The 26,301-nt window shown below is 43.6% G+C and overlaps 1 protein-coding gene across 3 annotated transcripts in view; it reads left to right on the top strand.

Moving 5' to 3' along the window:
* Positions 1-26,301, top strand: part of TANGO2 (transport and golgi organization 2 homolog) — a 781,874-nt gene that overhangs the window by 120,008 nt on the left and 635,565 nt on the right. The window lies entirely within an intron of this gene.

The raw sequence follows: 26,301 nt of genomic DNA, 5'->3' as shown, positions 1-26,301 counted from the left end.
TGAGTAAGGTTTTCTCCTCTTAAGTTGATAGTAACAGTCTCTAGGCAGCACCAACGGAGATCCTTGATCTCATGTTTTGCTGTCCTCCAATGCTCAGTTAACGGTGCACCTTTCTTGTCGGTGCGTAAGGCTGATCTGTGCTCATTGAGACGGATACGCACCTCTCTCGATGTTTCACCAATATAGATGAGGTTGCATGGACAACTTATAAGATAAATGACATTTCTTGTTCTGCAGTTCATGAAACTAGCTGGTCTGATTACTACATCTTTAATTTTGATATTATTTCCTCGGATGATATCTTTACAATTACCACATCCTGTACACGGGAATGTCCCGGTTGGTAGAGGTGCATTATCTATGCAGGGCTGGTTATTCATTTTGGTCTCTCTGTATGTATGTACAAGACTATTGCGAATTGTACGGTTCCTCCTATAGGAAAACATAGGTTTAGGGAGTCTTTTGTTTTGTTTATCATTGATTAAGTGCCAATTCCTATTTATGATGTTTTTCAGTTTATTGCTTATTGGATTATAATTGGTTACAAATATTATGGGCTGTGAGGTGACTTCTTGTTTCTCTTTAAGTAAAAATAAATTCTCCCTGTTATAGTATTTGGCACGCTTGTAGGAGTTCCTTATCAGTCGTTTGGGGTAACCGCGTTCTGTGAACTTAGTTCTCAATACAGCCGCATGTTTTTCGAAATCCTGGGGTGTTGTACAGTTTCTTTTCGATCTAAGAAATTGACCGAATGGGATATTGTTGACCTGACAGGGAGGGTGGTTACTGTTGTGATGTAACATCGTATTTCGTTCAGTCGGTTTTGTGAAGAGTTTCACACTGAGATGCCCTCCAGTATGTTTAATAATAAGATCTAGGAATTCACAACTCTGATTGTCAATGTAGGAAGTAAACTTTAGGTTGCTATCACCCAGGTTTAACCAAGTAATGAACTCTCTGAGGGTGTCAATAGAACCCGTCCAGATGAAAAAGACGTCGTCTATATAACGAGACCACACAGAGATGTTCTCATAAAATGGTGATACAACATTATAAATATGTTGTTCTTCAAAATTAGATACATATAGACAGGCCAGGCTAGGAGCACAGGTAGCCCCATGCTGGTGCCCTTGGTCTGTCTATATAGCTGTTTATTGAACAGAAAAAGATTGTTTTTAAGTACCAGAGTGATACAGTCTATGATGAACAGTTCATGAGCGGTGTGGTCCCTCTCTTCAGTATTAATTATGGATGTAATAATTTCTATGGTTGCATTTTGAGGTATGTTTGAATATAACGCTTCGATGTCTAGTGTTACTAGAAACTGAGAGTTGGGGTTAAATTCTAGGCCTTCAATTTTCTGGATGATATTAGAGGTATCTTTAATGTATGCCTTTTGGGCCACTACCAGGGGTTGCAGAAAAACGTCTGCGTATTTACTAAGCGGTTCTGTAAGCGAGCCCATGCTTGATACAATGGGCCTCATAGGGGGGTTTGAGATATCTTTATGGACTTTAGGAAGTCCATAAAGAGCCGGGATGGTAGGGTCTTGATTGTTGAGGAATGCATATTCCTCTTCGCAGATGATTTCATCATCTCTTGCTTGTTTTATAAGGATGGAAATGGATAATTTAAGAGATGTCCACTCACTCATCTGTGCTGTGTTGTAATGATCTTTATTTTGTAGTAGACTTTGCATTCGGTTGTTGTAGTCAGTGGTGTCCATCACCACAATCCCTCCCCCCTTGTCTGCCGGTTTGATTGTAAGCTCGGCGTTGTTCTGCAGTGTTTGTAATGCTAGTGCCTCTTCCTTGCTAAGGTTGTGGTTGATCCAATGTTTGTGTTTTAAAAGATCATCCACACTCTTGTCCACGCTTCGCTCGAAAGCTTCAATATCTTTGGGTAGCATACTAATGCTGGGGGTCCAAGAGGAGTGGTTTTTAAGACCTGATTTGTTCTGACTAGGAGGCCTTTCTTTGCCCTCAAAAAAGATTGCTAATCTGATTTTTCTAAAAAAAACTTTGGAGGTCCCTTTCTAAGGCGTATCTATCAATTTTAGATGCAACGGCAAACCCTAGGCCTTTTTCTAACAGTGTAATTTCCTGGTTTGTAAGTGTATGTTTAGAAAGGTTGATTATAGGGGCTTTATTAGGACTGATTAGTACCAATTTTTCTGGCTCCGTGTAGTTGGACGTCGTAGGAATTGAGGTGTCGCATTGTAATTCCCACGTCCTCTTCCTCTCCCTCTCGGGGGACCAAAGTTTTGCTGGCGCTGTTCCAAAAAAGAAAGGCCTTCAGGATTTGGGGTGTTTGCTGTTTCCCTGTCTTTATTATTTCTGCTGTCATTTTGTTGTTCTCCCTCAGAGTCAGAACTGGTATATGAGGTATCAAAGAACCTCACTTTTCTCTTTTGGAAAGTGCGAGGTTGATTTTGCCATGGTCTACGTTGTGGGTAATTTTCTTTCGGTCTCTCGTAGAAATCTTTCTGTAAGTTGGGATAGACATATTCAGGATTATAGTTTGTGATGTCTTTACGTAATTTGTTACTTTTTTTGTTCACTAAGTAATCAGTGTAACCCGAGATGTCCTTTTCTATTTCTTCCAGTTTTTGTTTAGCATCTAGAAGTGCTGTGTTGTTTTTTAATTGGGTTTCAAGATCTTCTATTTCTTTTCGTTCCACCACTAGCACTTCGTGTGCAGTCTCGATAATGAGTAGTATCCAATCGCGACTGCAGCGATTTGCCACCAAAGTCCAATTTTCTATAAATTTTCTGTTATTTATGAAAATACCCGGTTCGTTTATCACTTGTAGACCCTTAGGTATCACTCCTTTCTTGCAGTATTCTACCAGGAATTCTGCATGTAACTCGGCTCTGACTACTTTCTTTTTTAAATTCCATAGAACACGCCACTGTTCTTCATCTGACTTGTCAAGGCGGACTGTAGAGATATTTTTTACAGGAGGGCCATTTATGATTTTGTTGAACTGATCTTCTGTATAGCTCAAAGTTTTTATACCTTCCATCCTACTTATCTAGATGATCCTTATCTAGACAGTGTACTGAAAGGAGGAAAAGCAATATTAAGGGCGCTAGGATGTATAATAAAAAGAAGGAAAACAGTGTTCGCAATGGTATATATCTGTGCCTAACGAATATCTCCTCAGCTAACAAGCTGGGTAAAGATCATATAAAGTAAAGGAGGCCCCCTTATCTAGTAAATCTGGGACAGGGGAGTAATGATAAGGAACAAAAAAAGTCCCCTTGACTAACCATCAAGATGGTTAATGTTAATCTGGTAGTGCCCCAACCTGTTTTTGAGAATACCAATCTCACAATGGATCAAAACCTCACAATTTACAGAGACATCCAACTCAATATATGTCAACACTGTAAAGCAACCAATACATATCAAATAGAATTGCTCATTATTAATCAAATTTAGACAAGAAAGGCAAAGGTGTTTTCAAAAAATACATATGTGTGTTTATTCAAAAGAGAGATATGCTTACATTAATTTTTAAAAAGAATTTTCAGTTAATTAAAAACATATAGAATCAAAACATATACACAAAAATACAATTTTAGTTAAAATGTTCACAAGAACAGGGGTCGACGCAGCGTTTCGGTTTGGAGAAACTAATAAACAACCTTCTTCAGGACCAGTTCTAGAAGAAAACACACAATTACTATTTTATCACAAGGTTACATTAATCTGCAACTCATTTAAAAACATCTCTTTTTAGTTCTTTAGTTCAGTATTAACCTTTCTACACATATTGCACTGTTGTCCTATCTCTTTAGTGCAGTATTAACCTTTCTACACATATTGCACTGTTGTCCTATCTACTCATAGTTTGTCATTGGTGGGTTTTCTTTATTGGTATCATCAAAAACAAAAATTTATACGACAGGCACAATTCCTAAATCCCAGATTATGTAATTCTAATAATATATCTCCATCGTGTTGTCACTCAACTGTATTGTGACATATATCGATTGCATTTTTACCTGAGATTATGTATTTCATCCAGATTAATCAAGGAAGAACAGCCCGATTGTATGATCCGGGTTTAGATGTACTGCTTGCTTTCAGAATTCTCAATATGATAGAAGGAATTCTGGTATCTGTAGGTCAATGACAACAACACATTCACGTATCATGCCTACTCTTTTAGTTCATTCCATTAGAGGAAACAAGCTCTGGGGGTGTTTACAAAAACTGGTAAGTGAATAGTACCCATACCTTCTGTTTATTGACAATGGTGCTCACGCTCTGGTAATAGGAGCCACCGATATTGTTCTAATCAAATTTGCTGCAAAGAAGTGCAAAATATCACTATATTATCTTGATGGGAGTGATTCCTAGTGGTCTACACGGATAATTATAAATACACTTACCCAGATTTAAGTGACTGGCACCTAGTCTAATTTTAGCCTACATTTTGCACTCTTGATTAATGAGTGAGATAGGGTGATAATTTGGGATTAAGGTAGGATTTTTAATTGGTTTAGGAAGAAATATAATTGTTGCTTCTTTAAAGGATCCTTCCACAGAAGTTTTAGTTATGAACTCCTGAAACAAAGATAGGAGAAGAGAAAGTTATATATTTCCACTGGAATACCATCAAGAACTGATGATTTTTGGGTGTTTAAAGTTCTGATGCCATTACAAACTTCTTTCATCTTAAAAGGAGCGTCAAAAATACATCTGTCAGAGTGGGATAAAGACTATAAGTTGCAAAGGATTTGGAGAAAACTTTAGTTGTGGTTGGGGCGATGTGCTGCAGGTGGGGAATAAGGCTGTGCCAGCGTTCCTTTATGCGGATGACGCAGTCCTTATGGCAAGGACTGCGATCAGTCTAAAAAACTAATTTCCAACTATGTTAACTTTATGAAGGATTTGGGGTGGAGCCAAACTATAAGAAGACTTTTGTCCTGATTTGTGGCCCCAAAAACTCTAAATACCTTAGCTTGAATATAGAGTGTAAAAGCTGGAAAGGGTTTGCTCCTTCCCATTTTTAGGTCCGGACTTTTATGAAGATTGTACGTGGCATACCTGCATAAAAAATAGAATAACAAGATTTATTTGCACTGCTGGTACCACTTATTCACTTGCAATTTCAATAGGGCAAAAGCCCATAGCCCCTATTTTAGAGATTTATAAGCGTAAATGTATTCCGAATTTATCATATGGTATGGGGATCTGGGGATGGAGGGATGTATACGCTATTCGACTGGAGGAGAACAGATTTTGCTGTAGAGTCTTAGGAGTGCCCCCTTCTTTGCCACATTTTCTCCTCCATTTGAAGTTGCGTCTCGAGTATATCCAAGATAAATGTGGCACATTTAGCTACCTGGTGTTCCATCTGGACAAATGAAGTAGCTGGTTTTAATAGGGCAATTATTAGAGACTGTCTAAACTGTACTCAAGGCCTTTGTATCCCCTGGCTCCTAAACATTATAACCTGTTTTACGGAACTTGGTTATCCCTCTAACTTTGAGCACCCAGATCAAATTGTTAAAGGGGATCTACAGCGGGTTTTGGTGAGCACCCGAAAACGCAAAGATCTGCCCAGGGAATTGCCAAACCCACGGTCGGGGATTATTGTCTTATAAAAGTTCCTCCCTACATTGCCCCATATCTAATATATGAAATACTGTGTATGAAATGAATTTGTTTCAGGCTGGGATCTTTTTGTTGGTTGATATGTTTCCCCCCGTGTCAGTATTCTTCAGAATCTATTATAGTCTGCCCCTGTGATGAACATTCGAGTCAAACCATTTTACATTTTGTTTTATTTTGTCAATTTTGTCTTCCATTTACCAGGACATTTTTAATACCTCTTTTGCGCAGACACAAATTCTCTAAGTGTAAAGAGGCTTTGTACTTTTTGCAGCAACTGAATAATATCAATGTCTGTTTTGCTGTTGGCAGCTTTCGGAAGTGCATTCTGGCAAAGAAAAGGAGTATGCTGTTTTAACTTTAATGTATTTTATAATTTTCTGCATGGAATGCATTGGTATTGCTGCTAAAATGTTTACCTGAATTACTGACTTGTTTTTAGGTCCTATTTTATTACTCATTTGTTTTCTGATAATATTTGCTGCTATTGATGGCTGCAGTTGTTTCTCTTTGTTGCACTATTAGATAATATTTGCTGCTATTTACGAACCCAATCATTTTTGCACTGTCACTTTAGTCCACATCTAATAAATCTGCTGCTACTTACGAACCCAAGAAAAAGTACTGTATTTGTGAGCTGTTGTATTCTTTTTAAACGGATAATGAGTTTGTATTGTCTGGGATTGATGTTATATGATGTTTATATCTGTGTATCTTTTATGTCCTGTCTTTGGAAGGACGAATAAAGATTGAATTGAGAAGGAATTTATCAAATATAGTATATGTAACATCATGAAATGTACTATATAAGCCTGAGTAACATTTCTTTAAACAAAATATTTTTACTAAGATTTTCAGTAGTAGCATATCATCTGTGAACACGTGCAATTGTGCAGGACATTACCATTGTTTACATGCAGGTAACCATTACAATATATAACCCCAACAACACAAGTTTGAATAACATTTCTGAATTTTTGTAACTATTTCTGTGGCAGAGAAAAGTAAATGTGCATCAAGATTTCTTATAGCATGTATTTGGTGCTTATCTTTCTTGATATGTAAATAATTGGCAAAAGTGCAACCGATTTGTTTGATTTGAATTTGCTATTGACTTTTTGTTTACAAATTAAAAGAACTACTCTTATACTAAGTAAAGTATGATATTCATATCTTAAATGTTTTTGACTTGAGTGTCTGCAGATGATAAAGCATCTTTTTAGCTTTGAAAATTTGTTGTTCTAAAATATTAAGATTTGAGTTGAATATTTCGTTTTAATGTTTCGTGATAGACATAGTAACCCCCCAAATATAGCCTTAAAAGCACCCCAATTAGTAATGTTAGAGGTATCCTCTGAATAATTGTGGTGCTATTCAGACATGGCGAACAATACTTTGTTTTGGTTTATATCAGATAGTACAATATCTGGACTCATTCTCCTTCTGGGCTTATGTTGAGGAATATCTTCAAGTGTAACTGAGAATAAAATTAAGGTATGGTCTGAAAACATTATGGGTGCTATTTTAGGATTGGAAATTACATGGCAGACATTCCTGGAAATGTGTACGTAGTCAATACGAGAACATGTAGATGAACATTTGAGTAGAAAGTAAAATCCTTATCAGTGGGATAAGTAATTTAGTCTCCAATGATCAATTAACCTAGCGTTAGCCAGGAATTATTAAAATAGGGCATAAGACTGTGGAGGACGAATTGTAACTGTTCTATCTAAAAGTGGATCTGAAATCATGTTAAAGTCTCCTCCAAGAATAGGAGGTTCATTTCCAATAATCAAAATTTCTGAAGAAATGGATTTCCAAAAATTAGGATCATCTTGTGTAGGAGCATAAACCGTAAATAAATTAATTAGATGTTCGTCAATTAATGTTTGAACATACACAGATCGAACATCAAAATAATGTTTACAATATAAAATTTTAACTGGTAGCTCAGGAGAGAGAAAAATGGTCACTCCCTATTTACACCCTTGTGCAGGTGATGAAACTAGAGTGACAACCCTTGATTTTGTCATAGAAGCTAAAATGGCTTCATCAGTGTGAGTTTTTTTGCAGAAAACATATATCCACTTTACATTTATGTAAATAGTCCAATATTTCCCTCCTATTTATTGGATGCCAAAGACCATTAACATCTAAAGAGGCAAATTACAAAGTGTACCCATTAACCATGGAAAGGATGGGAAAGGAAATGGAAGACTGGAACTAATTATACAGAGTATATAGATAAAGTAGCTGTTACATCCAGCTGCTCCTGGTGGGGTTACAATTGGACCTACATATTTTTGCATTATCAACTTGACCCGAAACTAATCTTCAATAAATCAGATCTATTTTCATATTCTGGATTTAAGGACTTTTAATTGCTACATTTGGCGACGAGGTACAGAACCTATACGTGAAGGAAAAGGCTGATACATTGGATTACTGCAACTAAGGAATTTAAGAATACTGCAACTGAAGAACTACTTTAAGCCTGAAAAGAAAAGGTAAATTAAGGAAAGCCCCCTGGTTAACCCCACCAGTGTCTCTAGTGATCTGGACAGCCTCTTTCTCCAGGGTGTTTGAGTTCTTGCTGCATGATTTAGACTATATTAGCCTGAATTTTCAAGAATATTACTATTTGCTTATGTTTTTGGAGAGAGCTAGTCATTGAACCTCTTTCAAGTACAAACTATTTGTCTATGAAGAGCAGTGTTCACACCAAGCTTGTGACTGTGTGACCAGTAATATTCATGAGTCCATTTTGATGTGTGTCATATTTGAGAAGAAACAAGCGTCTACCATCAGTTGTGGGGAAGTGGATGCGCAGCATTTATTTGTTGTTCGACATTACAAAAGAGTAATCAGCGTAGGAAAAGACGTGCAGTTTTGTTTTGGCCCCTGCGGGAGAGACATGGATGCTGGCAGTTGTGAGCAGAGCACAAGGTGTGACATCGGCAAAGGACGTGCAGTTTTATTTTGGGAGTGTGACATTTGCGGTGTTTCGAAGCCGCATGTTTCTAGCGCATTTCAGGTGTCTGGTGATGATTTTTTTACATATTTCCTGGATTTTAACTCTTGAGGCATTTTTCAAAAATAGAAACGAACGACTTACGAGTGTAACGGCTTGAGCACCTGCATCGACTTCAGAGCACTGTGTGACATGGCTTCAGAGCTCTCCGTGTTCTCTGTCCAGGCTAACAGCTGATGTCATCATCGTTGCTTACGCAGCGTACGCGACGCAACATAGCGCGTCACCGACAGCCATATTCGATTTCACTTTGCCAATATCGCCGTCAAACCGGGAAATACTTCCTGCATCGATCGGAAACAGAATCTGAGAACTTTTGACTTTGTAATTTGTGAAAACCATAATCCAAAGTATTTTGATAACATTTGGTTACCTATTGTGGATCTCTACTACGCTGAAGTGCACAGCTCAAGAACAAGTTATGCTGTGCATGATTCAGAACATCATTGTGCTCATCTGTTTTCTGTGTGACAGTTAAGAGATAGCACAAGTATTTCTATATGTTTCATTTTATGCTAGTGGAGCAAATTTTAAAAGTTATATTTTTCTCCTCAACATTTCGTATACTTTAATTTGTTTGAGTGTGTATAAAGGTACAATATTTAAATAGCTTAAACTGCTTCATTTCCCAAAATGCTTTTTGCTGTGTTTGTTACGTGTGTGCTAATGGAGCATAGAGTACTCCAGTTTTACTGATGAGTTAGTTTATTTTATGGAGTGAGCCATTTATATGCTCAACTTAGGTTGAGGTGCTCAGTTTTATTTAATTCAGACTTTTGATTGCAGATTTAATTCTGATGTGTGATTGCAGTTATTTTCATTTAGTTGTTCATGTTTTGGGACTTATTGAATGTGTACGTTTGCGGGGCCACATTTGTGCTCAATTTTGAGGTGCTCCATTCTTTTTAAGTTAATTTTATAGAGCTGCAATAGGTGTTCGATTTTACAAGGAGTTTTATTAGTGCTCAGTGTTATATGAGGAGTGTTAGTGCTTCTCGGTTTTATGTGTTTCCGGTTTGCATCCGAGGATGAGCCATGTTTTAGAAATTCAATGTTTTGAAGAGCTTTAATGCTTGTTGAACCACGTATGTGCTGTAATATTTTAGAGGTGTTCAGTTTGTTCAATGTTTATAAGAGCCCCATGTTTCTCTATTTTGGATTGCGAACCACATTATCGCTCTGATAAAATTTAGAGGTGTTCACTTGGTTTGATGTTTAAAGAGCCACAAGTTGCTCATTTATAGAAACACAGGTGTTCAGTATGTTCGATGTTTAAAGATCCACAGGTTGCTCATTTATAGAACCACAGGTGTTCGGTATGTTTGATGTTTAAAGAGCCGCAGGTTGCTCATTTATTGAACCACAAAGTGTTCTAATATTTTAGAGATGTTCAAATTATTTGATGTTTTAAAGATCCGCAGGTTGTTCATTGATATGAATCATTTAAATGCTCTAATGTTTTTAGAGGAGTTCATATTTAATTTATCAAATCCATCCATTTCCATTCTTGTGGATTTTGTTATGTTGTGGGTGACTGTACTTCCTTTCATACTTTCACCATTTGATGTTTTAACCTTTTCTATTTACTTTACTTATAATATTTTCGGTGTATGTGCTGTATGTTCTAACATCTACTTGTCTATTTTTTTTGTTATCCCATCTTGTTTTTATTTCTTTCAAGGGGGGAGATGTGTTACATCCTGCTTTTCCTTTCTTTCTGTCCTTCTTTAGTGTTTGTTATAACTAGCTCAGCATACATCTATGATGTCACATAGAGTGCTGGCTGTGTATGTTTGAAGAGAGTCAGTTACATCTGAGGCTGAGCAGCTGTCCAGCTGCTCCTGGTGGGGTTAGAATTGGACCTACATATTTTTGTATTATCAACTTGACCTGAAACTAATCTTCAATAAATCATATCTATTTTCATATTCTGGATTTAAGGACTTTTAATTGCTACAGTAGCCCACAGAAATAACAAAGTAAACAAACAAACAAGACAGACATGACAATTATAATCCTAAGGAAAAAAAACACTGAGTGAAACATTGAGTCAGCAAAGCCACAATCCAAGTTGGAGAGAGAGAGTCATGGTACCTACTAAAAAAAGATTATTGTGAAAGTGATCTGGCAGAATATCATGTAAGTGTAGAATTTAGAAAATCCATCTTGATTGGAGCATGAAGATCCAAATAGGCAATCCAATCTGCAGGTGGAGAGAGACTTAAATATAGGATTTTCCATATTCTCATGACTAATAGATCAAACAGTACATGTTTATAGCCTGCTTCACGAAGCCTTGGGCATAGATCAGAAATTGCTTGCGTAATAAAACTGTTCCTTAGCAAAGTCTTGATGGAAATATATTATATTGACTTCCACCATTAAGACTGAAATTTCCTAGACAGCTTTACATATCATTATTGGGTTATGATGACATAACACTTTTAATATGACTTGTTGTTGTTTACATTTGTTACGTTTCTGATGTGAGGGTATGCAATAACCTTATTGTATTTCAAACTTCTGTGATAGTTTTAATTTCAATAGGGGTGGTAATAGATTTTCCAAAAGGCTCTGCAGTCCTGATCCTTAATATTCTCAGGTAAGTTAAAAGTGCCAAGTTATATTGGCGATTTCTAGTTTCCAAATCCAACAGCATCTTTTTCATAGATGTAATGTCAACTGAGTAATTGCAGCGTTATCACATGATTTAATCTCATTAGCCAAGCCTTTCATTGAAAGATCCGCTAAGTCTCTTTGACTGTGTTTAATATCCGAGCTAATAGTGTCAATGGTATTAAGAAGTGCTTGCACTTCTTCCAGAATTTTTGCCATTAACTCCTCTTGAGACTCAATCAGTTTAGACTTAGCAGGAGTTGGTGAAGTAGCTTGCTTTTTATGTGGAAGTATGGAATGTGACTTTCATGTCTGAGTGAAGGAGTGTGGCTCACTGATTAGAGCGGCAGACCCTGATGCAGAGGTCTGGCCCGGGACCAGGGTTCAATTCCTGACGCGGCAGGGTCCTGAGCCCAATAATGTCCACAGACTCGATAATTCTCGCCTCGGTGCCTACTCTAATCATGGGGTCCCACGCTGCAACTCTGGGCAATAGCTTGCTTAATCTCCACTACGGCGGCCTACCCGCTGCGGGATGCCTGGCTTTCACCTTGGGGATGCCCAGTAGGGGTTATCTCACAGGGAAAAAACCAGGACGGGTTACCAAGGCATGCGCCTTGATGCCTTCGGGTGATACGTGCGCTATATAAGTCGCAATACATTTACATACATTTACAATTTGACATATTTAAACAGTGTTAGGAAAGCCAGTAGTTAAAATGGATATGAAATGCAGCAGTTGTCCTTATTATTAGAAAAATATGCAACTGACTTTAGACTTTATGTAGAAAAAAGGCGTTTAAGTTGCTTGCAGTGTAAACACCATATGCCTTTAAAAATTGCAAAGTGTATAAAAGGCAGCAACTTTAACAGAACCAAAATAAGTTATAAAGTCCTCCTCCTCTCTTCAGGGCTATCCCTCCTTAAATATAGTCACCAGACAGGATTTGCAGTCCAGAGTAAAAACCCCTTCTCAAAGAATCTATAGGAAAACATCAACAGACTGCAGAGAAGAACTATGACTTCATAGAATACACCTCTGAAACTGCAGAGAAGAACTTTGCCTTCATAGAATACACCTCTGAAACTGCAGAGAAGAACTTTGCCTTCATAGAATACACCTCTGAAACTGCAGAGAAGAACTTTGCCTTCATAGAATACACCTCTGAAACTGCAGAGAAGAACTTTGCCTTCATAGAATACACCTCTGAAACTGCAGAGAAGAACTTTGCCTTCATAGAATACACCTCTGAAACTGCAGAGAAGAACTTTGCCTTCATAGTATACACCTCTGAAACTGCAGAGAAGAACTTTGCCTTCATAGAATACACCTCTGAAACTGCAGAGAAGAACTTTGCCTTCATAGTATACACCTCTGAAACTGCAGAGAAGAACTTTGCCTTCATAGAATACACCTCTGAAACTGCAGGGAAGAACTTTGCCTTCATAGAATACACCTCTGAAACTGCAGAGAAGAACTTTGCCTTCATAGAATACACCTCTGAAACTGCAGGGAAGAACTTTGCCTTCATAGAATACACCTCGGAAACTGCAGAGAAGAACTTTGCCTTCATAGAATACACCTCTGAAACTGCAGAAAAGAACTTTGCCTTCATAGAATGCAGAGAAGAACTTTGCCTTCATAGAATACACCTCTGAAACTGCAGGGAAGAACTTTGCCTTCATAGAATACACCTCTGAAACTGCAGAGAAGAACTTTGCCTTCATAGAATACACCTCTGAAACTGCAGAGAAGAACTTTGCCTTCATAGAATACACCTCTGAAACTGCAGAGAATAACTTTGCTTTCATAGTATACACCTCTGAAACTGCAGAGAACTTTGCCTTCATAGAATACACCTCTGAAACTGCAGAGAAGAACTTTGCTTTCATAGTATACACCTCTGAAACTGCAGAGAAGAACTTTGCCTTCATAGAATACACCTCTGTAATGGCCAAAATGCAGTAATGCGGCGTAAAACAAATCAGCATGTTAGCAGGTACAGACCAAGATCACAGCGCGCCCACCATCATGAGAGCCCACCATCTTGTGTGCGTGCGCTCATGCGTCTGTTAGATATAAGCAGTACCCGGCCTCAGAAGAGAACAGCAGACCCAATCTGTTGCCCTCTTAGGCAATATGACTGAGGATTGATGTGACTTACCTCCAAGGAACACATTTTACAATCTGTACCATTAGGACTTTTCTGCCTATCCTGGCCGCACAAAGCGCACGAGTGAGTGGATGAATATTGGAATGAATGAAGGTTGCACGAGGGACCTAAGTATCTTCAGTGTCAGCCTTATGTCCTGAATTTTCGCTGTTAGAATCACAGACCGTAGCGGGTCCCTGAGGTGGCAATGACTGACTGGGACAGGGAGAGGGCCTGGGCGGGAGAGCATCAGCTGTCAATAAATGCAGTGGAAAAAGTTGTGCCAGGGACATGAATATTTCTCCTCCTCTGGGTCAGTCCACTTCTTGGATCTTTTGAGTCTGGGCTTTCCCTCATATAGTGAAGATTGGAAGTGTGTGACTCTGACCAGCCCTCAGAGGAACATTGTTAGCACTTCATTGGCGGGAGTTTGATCCTGTTTTAGTAGTAGACTGTCTGCAGGTGTATGGTTTACAGTAATGTGCATCTTGACGCTCATTACAATGATCCCTCGAGACATTTTGTGCTGAATCAAGGAGATGGAAGAGTTGAGCAGTCCGTGTCAGCACCTGAGGTTGTGGCCGCCTCTCTTCCCCTTGGCCATCAGTCCAACTCCTCCAATGGTTAGTTGGGGTGAAGTGGGTGACGAAGGCGCACGGAGATATAAATGATGCTGTGTAGTGCATCCCTTTAGACATTTTGTGTTTTACAGCACCTTCAGAAAACATAAGCATGAAACTTTTGTGACAACTGCTTGTGACAGTGCAACAGCAAGGGGGCCCGCTGAAAATAAGTAACACAAAGTCCCCCATTCTCCATGAGTAGATGGCGGTGAAGTCACTATTATATTCCATGTTGACTGCACCTTTCAACAGTCTTTAGTCCACTCACCCCTCTGTCTCCACACCACAACCTCTTCTATTGACCAGTGAACATGGCGCATACCTTATTTGAATATTGACGTCTCTTCAAACTTGAGTGGCTGCATGTACATCTCAATCACTGGGGCAGCTGAAAATGTCGGACGAAAGTTTCTCCACCAGCCCTCCGTATGCGTCGTTTCCATCTTACGTTTAGTTACATGCCTTTCATGGTGTTCCGCTTTGGGATGAAACAATGTTGGATTTTTGCATCTCACCTTCTTCGTGTTTCTGTTCATTGATCGTTATAGCCTTAGCGGGCTATACTGGCTTTTTTTAAGGCCTGCTGCAGCGTTAAAGGCCCGAGCCGAAGGCGAGGGACTTTAACAAGGCAGCAGGACTTTAATAACCAGTATAGCCCTGCTACGAAGGGCTGTAAGGCTATTAGAACATTCTGCCACTAGAGGGCAGAATGTTCTAACAAATTAAATAGAGGCATCGTGGAGTGCGAGGGGATTGAAATCCCCCCAGGCTCCCTGAAGCCTTTGTTCATAGCCAGAGCTGTGAACAAAAATATTGGAATGTTGGAGCTCTGGGTTTATACCAGCCATTATAAGCCCGGAGCACTCCATTGTTTTCAAAGGAGCTCCCAACATTCCAATGTTCTAATATAGCCTTATAGCCCACCGTAGAGGGCTATACCGGCTATTAAAGGCCCTCTCCAGCGTTAAAGGCCCGAGCCGAAGGCGAGGGCCTTTAACAAGGAAGAGGGACTTTAATAGCGGTATAGCCCATCTACGAAGGGCTATAAGGCTATTAGAACATTCTGTCACTAGAGGACAGAATGTTCTAACAAAAAAAACAAAGCCTTTTGGGAGCGTGAGGGGATTGGAATACCCTCAGGTTCCCTGAAGCCTTTGTTCATAGCCAGAGCTGTGAACAAAGAAACATTGGAATGTTGGAGCTCCAGGACTATACCAGCCATTATAAGCCCGGAGCACTCCATTGTTTTCAATGGAGCTCCCAACATTCCAATGTTCTAATACTTCTTCGCCTTCAGCTCCCTCTCTGATCTCTTTAATAATGGTCTCATCTCTGTTCATTTACCTATCTCCAGCCGTGAATCCATAAGGAAGCTGCTCATCTTCCGCCACCTTAGGAGTGCTCTCCTGAGGTGCCAACGGGTGGAGACATCTGAGACAAAGGAAAGATACAACTTGTTATGCCTTGTAATGTCTGTCGCCCTTGCTAACTAGGTAGTATGCCCAGCCCTATCCCTTCTCACATACATCAGCAACACGCGCAAGCACTATGATATCAGTCTAGCAGCAGTTGTTCACTATTCAAATGTTGATGTTAGTACTGACCCCAGTTCAGTGCAGACCAGCCAGACTGTCAGTAATTGGGTGTTGCAATAGAGCATCAGCCATCACGGTGCTGTTCTTGGTCTTTCACCAAAGTTTATCTTTCGGTCTCTTTAATCTGAAGAATTTTTCTCGCATCAGTGTTGGACAATCCAGTGTTACTGAGCCCCAGAGACACCACCGACCCTTTATTGTAAGTTTTACTTCTCTGTTTGATGACCAAGACAACCACTTTTCTAAAAAAAGCATTTAATTAGTCATAATTGGTTCTACTTTATATGCGCCCTTTTAAAACTAAAATCATATACTCTAAGTAGCAGTATTGTAAATTGTTTTTAATGAATCGGTGACTAGCAGAAAATCAGACAGGTCTGTGCTGGATCAAGAAAACCAAGGTAGAATCGGCTGTAAGGTGTGTTTTCCTTTGAGATTGGCCATGAACGTACGTAGAAGTGTCTCTGCTTGTCTCTATAAATGATCTACTTTCACAACATGTTAGTTTTGATGGCAGCCAATGTCTGAGTGTCCATCTGGACAGTCGTGCGATGGCCAAGGGTTGTCCGCTACAGGTCAGACGTGGGCTGCACATCTAATTTATCCACAATCAGTAGTAGGCTTTTCGATAGGTTTTTAGAGGCTATTTAGCGGTCACTGAGTGAGTGGTGCTACTGGGACCCTGCTGGGCTTTTCAGTGCCAGGCAAAGATTGGCAGTGAGATGGCAGGCTTCAGAATGTGGGCTGGACGTGAAGTCCTTCGGGGTCCCTCGATTATGGACTGATTTTCCCTTTGTCCTAATACCGGGCTGTTGGGTGTTCAGCTGGAAGTAAAGAGTGAAGTAAAGCAGAAATTGGACAACCTTCTGTGTCCCCTAGCGCCCTTGCCAGTTTTATTTTGGAAACTAAAGTGTCCTGGGTGGGAGGAGGTGCGAAACATCAAACAAAAAGACAGACACACCCTTCAGAAACATCCTGCTTTAAGAGCTGAAGGAACTTTTCAACAACATGACTATTTACAAGGTGTCTAAAAGGGCAAGTTTAAAGTGTCCATAGAACGGAGAGCAGCCTCGGTCATTGCTGAAGGTCTGCAGAGTACCCGGTGTTCGAGACAGACTATGGACTAACTCCACAGTACATATCATACATTGAGTAGGTCGTAATGCCTGTTTATACTTCCAGTGACCATTCACATACCATCCAACACATTTTTTTCCGATATTTAATAATAGTTATCAATTAATTCCCAACTCAGTCACTCTCCTTTTACCCCCTCAGATGAATGAAAGCTTGAGTCAGACCTGCAGTGATTCAAACTCATTCCCTACACACTACATGTTTGATTCAGGAATATAACTTAGACATTTAAATTCTGAATAGTCAAAAAGTGAGACACTCTGAGTTTTAAATCTAATAGTCTATGCAGTTGGCAAGTCTGAAAGCCAAAGTAAATGTATTTTACTCTTTCTTCAATAATAGAAGAATGATTAATATGCTTAAATGTGAATGCCTTTTTTTAATTGCTTTGAAACGATCTTAAGTTTTTTTTTATTTCAATTTCTGACTTTTTGTTTTTCAAACTATTTATTTCGAAATCCTGACCTAGCCCAATCTTGAGAATGGTGCAATTCTGCAATATAACTGTGGGTGCTGGACAGGAACAGCTGTTTGCTTAACCGCATAGCTGCGGCGGCTTTTCCCGCTGTGTGCGGCAAATTTCAAAAAGCTGCATTACATGACGAGCTCAGCTCGTCATCCGCACACGACCACCATGGCTGATCATCAGCAGCAAAGAGGTTAAGAAGTTGGGCATATCATAGCGAGGTACAGGAGAGAGGGAGTAAGGAGTTACCCATAGTTGCAGTGTTTCCACTGATGCCATCAGAAACGACAAAGAAAGGGGGGGTGGCTTCACGTGGAGTCATTATACAGTGAGCTGTTTGAAGAAAGGGTGCTTCAGCTCTTTTTGAGAGTAAACGTGGATGTGGTTGGAGCATTAGTTTTCATCTGATAGAGACTTCTAGTCTCAGATTCCTTGCCTTAGAATATTTCCTAGGTGTTAGACTAGATCTGGAATGTTTTTTGAGCAGTCCTCTTGACATTGGCAGGTGCCATTTGGCTCGGCAGTGGCGTTGTTGGCGTCATCCACACCGGAAGAGACCTGCATAGGTGCCACCACAGCGAGCCAACCTTGGTTCCTTCTTTTCCGTACCATCAGCACATATCTGAATCCAGTTCCCATCAGCACATATCTGGATCAAGTTCCCACCAGCCACCTTATGACTGACTTTTTTTGACCTTTTTGTTGACTTAGACGACCAATGTGCCTTTTTTTCGGGTATGTCTCCAAAAAGCTTACTGGTTTCAGAACTGTAAGAAATGGGGTTACCCAAATCTCCAAAGGGGTAGCATGGCACCAAGCGGGCAGGCCAAACTTCGAGGACATGTGAAGCACTCACGCAGTATCAACAGACGACACACCAATCACACTACAAAAGAGTCACGACACGACCTTTGGTTGGAAAAAGAATAAATTTAGTGATATCTCCAACCTGCAAGGTAAAAAGGAACAAAATAGTGGTAATCACAACAAGGCGCCAACTGGCGCCAGAGCCAAGTACATCAGGGGGAATTATTTACATGGGACAAAAAGGGTTGAGTCCTTAGTGTCTAGCTGAAATATAAAAAGGTTAGCACTTGGCACGTATCATCAATGACATCTATGTAAGGGAAAAAATTCACTTGGCGCGTACGCCCATTAAGCATGTAATCAAGCATTAGGGGTAAGAGCCCATAATAGCTGGCATTGGCGATTCCTGCAAAGAGAATAGGAATCACCCGGCATTAACATCAGGCAGTAACACCTGTAATAAAGCAGCACGGCTGATCCCTTAACGTGGGCGGGACCAGGGGCCTGGAATCACCTTTCACCTGGCATAACATTAGGCATGTCACCACAATGCAGCTTAGTCTACTAATCCTCCCACCGCAGGAGTAAAGGGGGGGTAATCAACCTCTCAATACCTTCCCCTATTAAAACATTTCATCAGGGGTGCAATTCAATGATCCCGGTAGCTTATCACCATGAACATTCCACGAAGCCCGCCCCTGCAAGGAATGCAATAAAGAGGTGCTCAATTAGCATTTCCTGGAACCAGCACCTGCACAACATTTCATTAGTCATGAATCAACCAACAGGCAGGGAGCACCCGGTAAGTAGGCACCTTTCCTCAAGTATCTACAAGCACCAGGCTTCGGGCAACCTTTCTTTATGCCAGGACAATCACTTCCTCATGCCAGGGTACAGATTCCCTTAATCAAGCAGAACATTTCCCTGAGCATTAGATGAGGACATATGCACTAACTCATGGGTGGACAGAAGATGAACCTGGGGGCGTATGACCACTCAGCTTAACTCAGAGCATCTAGCCTGAAGACATGCTCGTCCTGTCCCAGTTCAGGGGGGGCCCCAGTTCCTTCCCCTCAGGCCCTTACAGTCCTGATTAGTCCCACCACAGGGTTAGTCCGGGCCACCACCGTGGTATCCGGGCCAACGGGACCCAACTACAATTGTCCAAGCTAAGGGGAGGGGGCGAGCACCGACCCTGTGCCCCGTTGCCCTCTTCACCCCCCCCCCACACAGTTTACCCAAGGCCCCACTCACCGGGCTCCTGTTGCCTCTCCGGCGTCTTCAGGGGCTCTCTACTTCAATGCCGGCCCCTCTTCCGAGAGGGGGCCGGTCAGGGGAGGCCTGCGCAGCTCTGGCGCTCTTCTCGGGCCCTCCCTGCTGTCCCGCAGTAGATCCGGGTCTTCCAGGACTCTTGACGGCCCCGCAGCCAATTAGGGCTCCGCCTGGGGAAGGCGCAGCAGCCAATCACAGTGCGGCGGGCCTCCCAGGCCTAACGCGGCCTTCCTGTAATACGCGGCGGCCCTCCCCAGACCTTGGGGGCCGCAGCGAGTGGAGGGCACCTTCTCTGCGGGCGGAGGCGGGGTAGGCTCCCGCCCTCCGCTCTCTCCTGATCCAGCGGCACTCCCAGCCTCCTTCAGGTCCTGACCGGCGGGGTGGCCTCCCGGACCGGTCACTCTGTACGGGGACCCGGGACTTCGGTCCTCCGCTCCTTCTCTGGCTGTCGGGTCGACAACCAATCGCTGCGCGGTCTTCTCGGGGGCCCGGCCGCGCAGCCAATCCGTGCGCGGCGTGGCGGGGGCGTGGCCAATGACGCCACCAGGCGCCCCCGTCACATGACACGGGCCTGGACGGCTTCAGGGCCTAGCGCGGCCCTCTCTCTACTTCGGCGGCCCCCTGCTGGCATCGGGGGCTGCCGCAACGTTGCACACCCCAGCAGGGGGGGTCTCCTCAAGACGGCGCCGGGCCGCGGCGGTGATTTTCGGCGCTGCCACACAGCGCGAGGCCAGGACAAGGGGTAGGCTCCCTTTCTTGTTATGTAGTCCCCTCACAGTCTCCTCAGCGCCCGGGCTGCGACGGTGATCTCCGGCTGTGATAAGGGGTAGGCTCCCTTTTATTATTTATTAATCAGGTAGCAAGCGCGCCACAATGAGGGTAGGCTCCTCCAGCGCTATTTCCCCTCACAGTCTCCTCAGCACTATGGCACTATTCACAGCGCACTGCTTGTTAGGCAGTCCAGGGGCCGGTTGACTGAGGCAGATCAGCGAGACACAGTTCCTCGGGGGCACAATCCTCCCCGGGCAGCTCCTCCCAGTCCAGCGCTTTCACAGGGGCCACAACTTCCCAAGGGGGCGGACAGTCCCAGTACAGATCCTCAGGGGCCCCTTCCTCACCTCCTGGGTGCTCCTTTCGCGCTGTGCTGGCGTAATTCACGGTCCCTTAATAGTGACAGGGTCTTGGGTGGGCCCTCCTAATTCAGGGGCCCAGGGGACAGCAGAGTAGGGGGGGTTTTAGGGGTATAGGGCCCAGCTCACAGGCTCATGTGGCGGTAGCACCTCGCAGCAGGTCCCCTCTCTGTCTTGTCCCCGCGCTGACTGACTTTCTGGTGGCACTACTCCCTACTTACCCTCCTCCCTCACAGAGCCAGCATCTTCCGGAATGTTTGGGAAAACTGGTTCACACTGGCTCAAGGGGAGGGGTTGAGCACCCTGGGTGCCAGGCTTCCCTCCAAAAGCTAGGGGTGGCTGGGTATTAATAACTAGACCGCCAACCTAACGCAGTCAGGTGGCACTACCCAGGGCCATGGCATCCATTTTAAAAACACAGTACATTTTATTCAGGTACATTTTTAAAATGGGGATTGTTTTCTGCACACCATTTAATAACATTTAATTTTACAACAGGGCAACTCTTACCACACATGGTCCATACATATTTAATACCATGGGGGAGACATTCAAAATAGGGGGGCAAAAAGCGAAAAAATTTGGGGGAAAGGCCAAGTCCAACAAGAACTTTATGTGCTGTCACTGCCAAATGTCTGCTACAGACCCTCACGTTGTGTGCCTGTGGTGCCTGAAGAGGGACCACAACTCCAAGGCCTGGTCGGATTGTCAAACCATGAATCCGAAGGCCATCTGTCAGCGGACCATGAAGTCTCGCTGCATGACTGCGCACCAGTCTAAGTCTGTTCGTGAGGATGGTGCCGGGACTGCTCGCGACGCTCGTGCCTGCTCTCGTCGCTCGTGCCGGTCATCATCGCAATCCCGGTCTTTTTTGGATAATTTTCTTAAAAAGAAGTCCAAAAAGTCAAAGCTTTCTCTGACTTCTCCTGCGATGGTCCCATTCATGGGGTGAGGTGCGGGAAAGACTCCATATGTCCAGGCCTTGTTTGTAGGTAGGCCATATAGAGCCTGCACCTGAGCCTTGTTCCACTCTGCATTTGCCAGAGATAGCTGGAGCGACCTTCGTCGACTTAGAGAGAATTTTATGAGGCCATGAGCCTAATTTTTGAGTGGTCTGACCCCTCTGGAGCACCTTTCAGCACCCATGGGTTCGGGAGCCACTTACACTGTGTTTATGCTTGTGAGTTTACCCTTGGCGCCAGTCGGGTCCTCATGATCTGTTGGTGGATCCACATTTGTCCCGGCTCCGGCTTCACAACCTCCTCCTGTGACCTTTTCAGTGCACCGTTCTCGGTGCCGCCGACAGCAATCGGCGGAGCCCAAATCTTTGTGATTCCCGACTGATGTGGAGCCGGACCAGCAGTGAGAAACACAAATAGAGGGGGGGTCTGAGGGTTCCTATGGTTATTCTGACCCCATAGGAGAGTCCATGCCAATAACACCTGGTATGAGGACCTGGCTGATGCTAGTGATCTGAATACCATACTAGACACTGGTCTCTGTCCTCCCTAGGTGGCTTTTGAGGGAGGGGCCTCTTTTGTAATGGTGGTGAGGAATGTGGCTGAAGTCGTGGACCTGACGCTGCAATATGTTAGAGGTTAGGACTTGAATATTAACAGAAGTGCTTCATCCTGTAGTGTCTCCCTCAGAACACCTACTGCCCTCCAGTGAAGCCCTCACTGATGTCCCTCTCTGGACCTGGCCCAATACCTGCACAGGCACTCCTGTGCACAGGACCATTGTCTGCCGACAGTCCCCACTCCAGGGGGCCCAGCCTTCCTCACCCAGCATCCCACCCTTGAGAGCCTGGCGATCCAGGCTTCGACCTCTTAAATTAATCTCCGTGCGTTCTCTACCACACCACTGAATAGGGAATCCAAGTGACAGGACACCTTTGGGAAGAGGATTTTTTTTCTTCCACCAGTCTTGCACTCTGGTCAGTGAACACCCGTGCTTATTGGGTCAATATTTCCATACTTTGTAGGATTTGGTTGCTCAGGTTCTGTCCATGATCTCAGAGGAGGCCTGTGCAATATTTTCCCAACCTATTGCTGATGAGAGAGACGCATCAAAGTTCACCATCAGATGTGGATTGGATACAACAGACTCTCCAGGCAGAGCCATTACTTCCACAGTGGCACTATGATGTCACTCCAGGCTGGGAACAACTGGCTTTTTCCGGGGGATGTTCAGGCATCCCTTATGGACGTCCCCTTTGATGGCACTCGCCTTTTTGGAGACAGTGCGGATTCGGCCTTGAGCGTTTCAAAGATAGTAGTACAACTACTGTTCGGTCATTGGAGCTTACCAAGGTCTGCAACAGCCACATTCCGCCTTCCTTGGCTACGGTAGGGGCTATGAGCCGTGTCCTTTCCCCCTAGCCACCAGATCCAGGAGGCACCTCAGTCCTTTTATGGCCTTGGCTCCAACAAGGTTTGTGGGAACCAAGGCCAGAGGTCTACCTAGTCCACCCCAACCCCTCTAGCAGCCGTAGTCTCAAAGCCTTGTTAACCTGACCTCACACCATCACGGGCAACTGGTTGGTGGCAGGATTCGACATCACTTTCCTCAATGGCGAGAGATGGCATCAGCCAAATGGGTGCTTCAGATTGTCCATCGGGGTTACACACTACCTTTCTAACAGACCAGCCACCTTTACCATTGTTACCTGATTGTCTGAATTAGGACTTCCTTTTGCTTGGAACAGGCTGCCCTGTACTAGACCTACATTCTGTCAACTACTTCTTGAAAAAAAAAAGTTCAAGATGCTCACTGTGGTTCAGGTTCCCTTTTCTCAACCTTGGAAACTGGATGGTAACATTGCACTTGTAGGATGCCTTCTTCCATATACCCAACTTACCTGCCTGCAGGAGTTACCTGCTATTCACGGTGAGCCACAAGTATTATCGGTTTGCTGTGTTCCCCTTTGGCTTTATCAGCGCCCCTCAGGTTTTCACCAAGGGGATGGCAGTGGTTTCACCACATCTTTAGAGATTGGAGTCCAGTCTTCCCATACCTCGATGACTGGCTGTTGAAAGCGGGCTCATCCCAGGCAGTCCTCTCCTAACTGCAGCCTACAGCGAACCTCCAGCATTCGCTAAAGTTCAATATCAATGGTGCAAAGTCACATCTGACTCCCTCTCAGTTGCTCCCTTTCATTGGACCTGTTCTGGATACAGTACAGTTTCTGGCTTATCCTCCAGAACGGCAAGCCCAGGATATTCAGGCTATGATTCAAATGTTTCAGCACCTATCCTGGATTTTGGTGATACGAAGTCTGATGCTGCCTGTAAATCTCGATGACCTGATCCAGATATCGGAAGGGACTGCAAGAAGTCTGCAGTGGTGGCTAACCTACCTTGATTGGGTCTGCAGGAGACCCCTCCCTACCTAGAGCTCACAGTAGTGACAGATGTAACACTTCTATGTTGGGCCGGCCATCTGGGAGAGGTGGAGATCAGAGAAATCGCAGCTCCACATAAACCTGTTGGAACGGAGAGTGATTCACCTGGCATTAAAAGCCTTTCTTCCTTCCATCCATCAAGGAAACGCTGGTTCAGGTGTTCATGGACATCACTATCACCGTGTGGTACTGCAGCAAGTGGGGTGGGGTTGTGGACCCTTTGTCGGGAGGCCCTGCATCTCTTGAAATGGCTGGAATCTTTGGGCATTTTCTTGGGGGTTTGACACCTGGTGGGCTCTCTGAACGCTAGAGCGAACGAACTCTGCTGTCAATGGCTTATGGATCATGAATGGTGTCTCCAATCCGAGGTGGTGCAAGGCCCCTTCAGAGACTGGGGATAACCTTAGTTAAATCTGTTTGCCACCTTCGAGAGCCCGCAATGTCAACACTTCTGTGCGGGGACATTTCCAAGGTGGTGTTTGCTTAAAGACACATTTTGTCTCGAAGGAGGCTCAGGACCCCTGTACACCTTTCCCCTGATACCATTCCTGTCCCGTGTTGCCAAGAAGATCAGGACTTATCGGGCCCGAGTCATCTTGGTGGCTTTAGGTTGGGCACAGAGAGCATAGTATCCCAAACGCATGAGCGTCTGTTATCTGATCCTTTGGGAGGATCTACTGCTGCAGCAACAGGGTGGCTTCTTGCACCTGAATCTGCACACTCTTCTTTTACATGTGTGGAGATTGAGCGGCAAACGTTGAGAGTCTTTGACCTCCCTCCAGATTTGTGAGATGTCATTCTGGCAGCCAGGCATCCCTCAACGAAAATTGAGCAGCTGATGGGACACATTTGGGAGTTGGAGTCCTGCCAAGTCTGCTGATGGTTTGTCTGCACCCATGTCTGAATTCCTCTTGTTAGCTTTATCACTTGCCTGGCAAGGCCTTGCTTTGCGCACAGTTAAACAGTGCCTTTTGGCCATCTAACTTTCTTGCGGTTGCTGGACCAGCCTTTCCTGTTCAAGTGACTCATTGTAACTCGTTTCCTGAAAGGTTTGTAACACCTGTCCACCCCCTCCCCCCCCCCACAACTTTCCTTATGTCCCAATGGGACCTTAATTTAGTTCTCACTTTTTTAATGTGCTCACCTTTTGAACGACTTCACAGTTGCGCTCTGTGACTATTTACCATCAAAGCATTCTTCCTTGTGACCATAACAACTGGCTGGAGGGTTAGCTAATGGTAGGCTCTTCCTATCACACCTCTTCCTACTCCTTAGGAACCTGTGTCACTTTCGTACCCAAGGGGGTTACACCTTTTAATGTCTGGCAAAATATCACACTGCCTCCTTTCTGCACCCCCAAGCTACCAGGAAGAAGAGAGACTCCACCACCAGTATCCATAAAGAGTGTCGTTGTTCTACATTGATCATACCAGAGACGTTCAGGTGGAAGATCAACTCTTTATTGGATTTGTTGGTGCGAAGAAAGGAAAAACTGTAACCAAGATAAACCTCTCCAGATGGATTGTCCTTTTGTATAAAGAAATCTGTTACGCAGTGGTCAAGAGGCAACCCCCTGAGGGCTGGTGGGCTCACAGTGCCAGAGCTGCGACAACTGCACTAGCTTGCGGAGTCCCAGTTCTGGACATATGTCAGGCAGCTACGTGGTGTAATTATTGCTGCACACATTTGACAAGCATTACTGCTTGGACAATCAAGTTCAACATGAGTATTTCGCTTTTCGGTGCTCCTGGACTTATTACTGTAGCACAGTCTGCACACCCTCCTCAGGGGATAGATCGCTTTGATATCTATTCTAAGGTAAGGAATCTGCGGCTACAAGTCTCTATCAGATAAACAAGCTTCTTGCATTTGGTAATGCCTTATCTGGTAGAAACTCTATTTAGCTGCAGATTTCTTACCAACCCTCCCATCCTCCCCGCTCTGCGAACTGTAAAATACATCTCTAAGAGATCCTTCAGGACCTCACTTTGGCACACTGGTCACACTACCTCAGTATGGCTCCGTGCCTCTGGCACAGAAAATAGTCTTGAAACTGAGTGAAGCGTGCTGGGGTGCTGCGCACCACTTGCGGCGCGGACAGTGCCGAAGAACCCGCGCGGAGCAGAATTGCGCTAACCGCTGGCACGCAAGGAGATTGCTCAATAAACCTTCTGGATCCAGTCTGACACCTGGATACTGTTCTAAGGTAGGGAATCTGTGACTAGATAGTCTCCAGATTAGGTGCTGCAGAAGGCAATTAACTTGTTATTTCCGGATGGCCGAGCCTGACTCTGATGATACGGCTGCGTATATTCGTTCCTTGGTTATCACGTCCACAGGGGGCCTCCTTTGATCGCCTCGTGGACGCCCGCGCCATGCTGCTGTCACGGTTCTAAGGATTCTACAAGTCAGGGAATGTTGTGCTCTCAGAGCCAGTGCTGCA

This window comes from Lissotriton vulgaris, chromosome 11 (assembly GCF_964263255.1).
Source record: "Lissotriton vulgaris chromosome 11, aLisVul1.2, whole genome shotgun sequence".
Taxonomy (NCBI): Eukaryota; Metazoa; Chordata; class Amphibia; order Caudata; family Salamandridae; genus Lissotriton; species Lissotriton vulgaris.
This window is presented reverse-complemented; position numbering and strand designations above follow the sequence as displayed.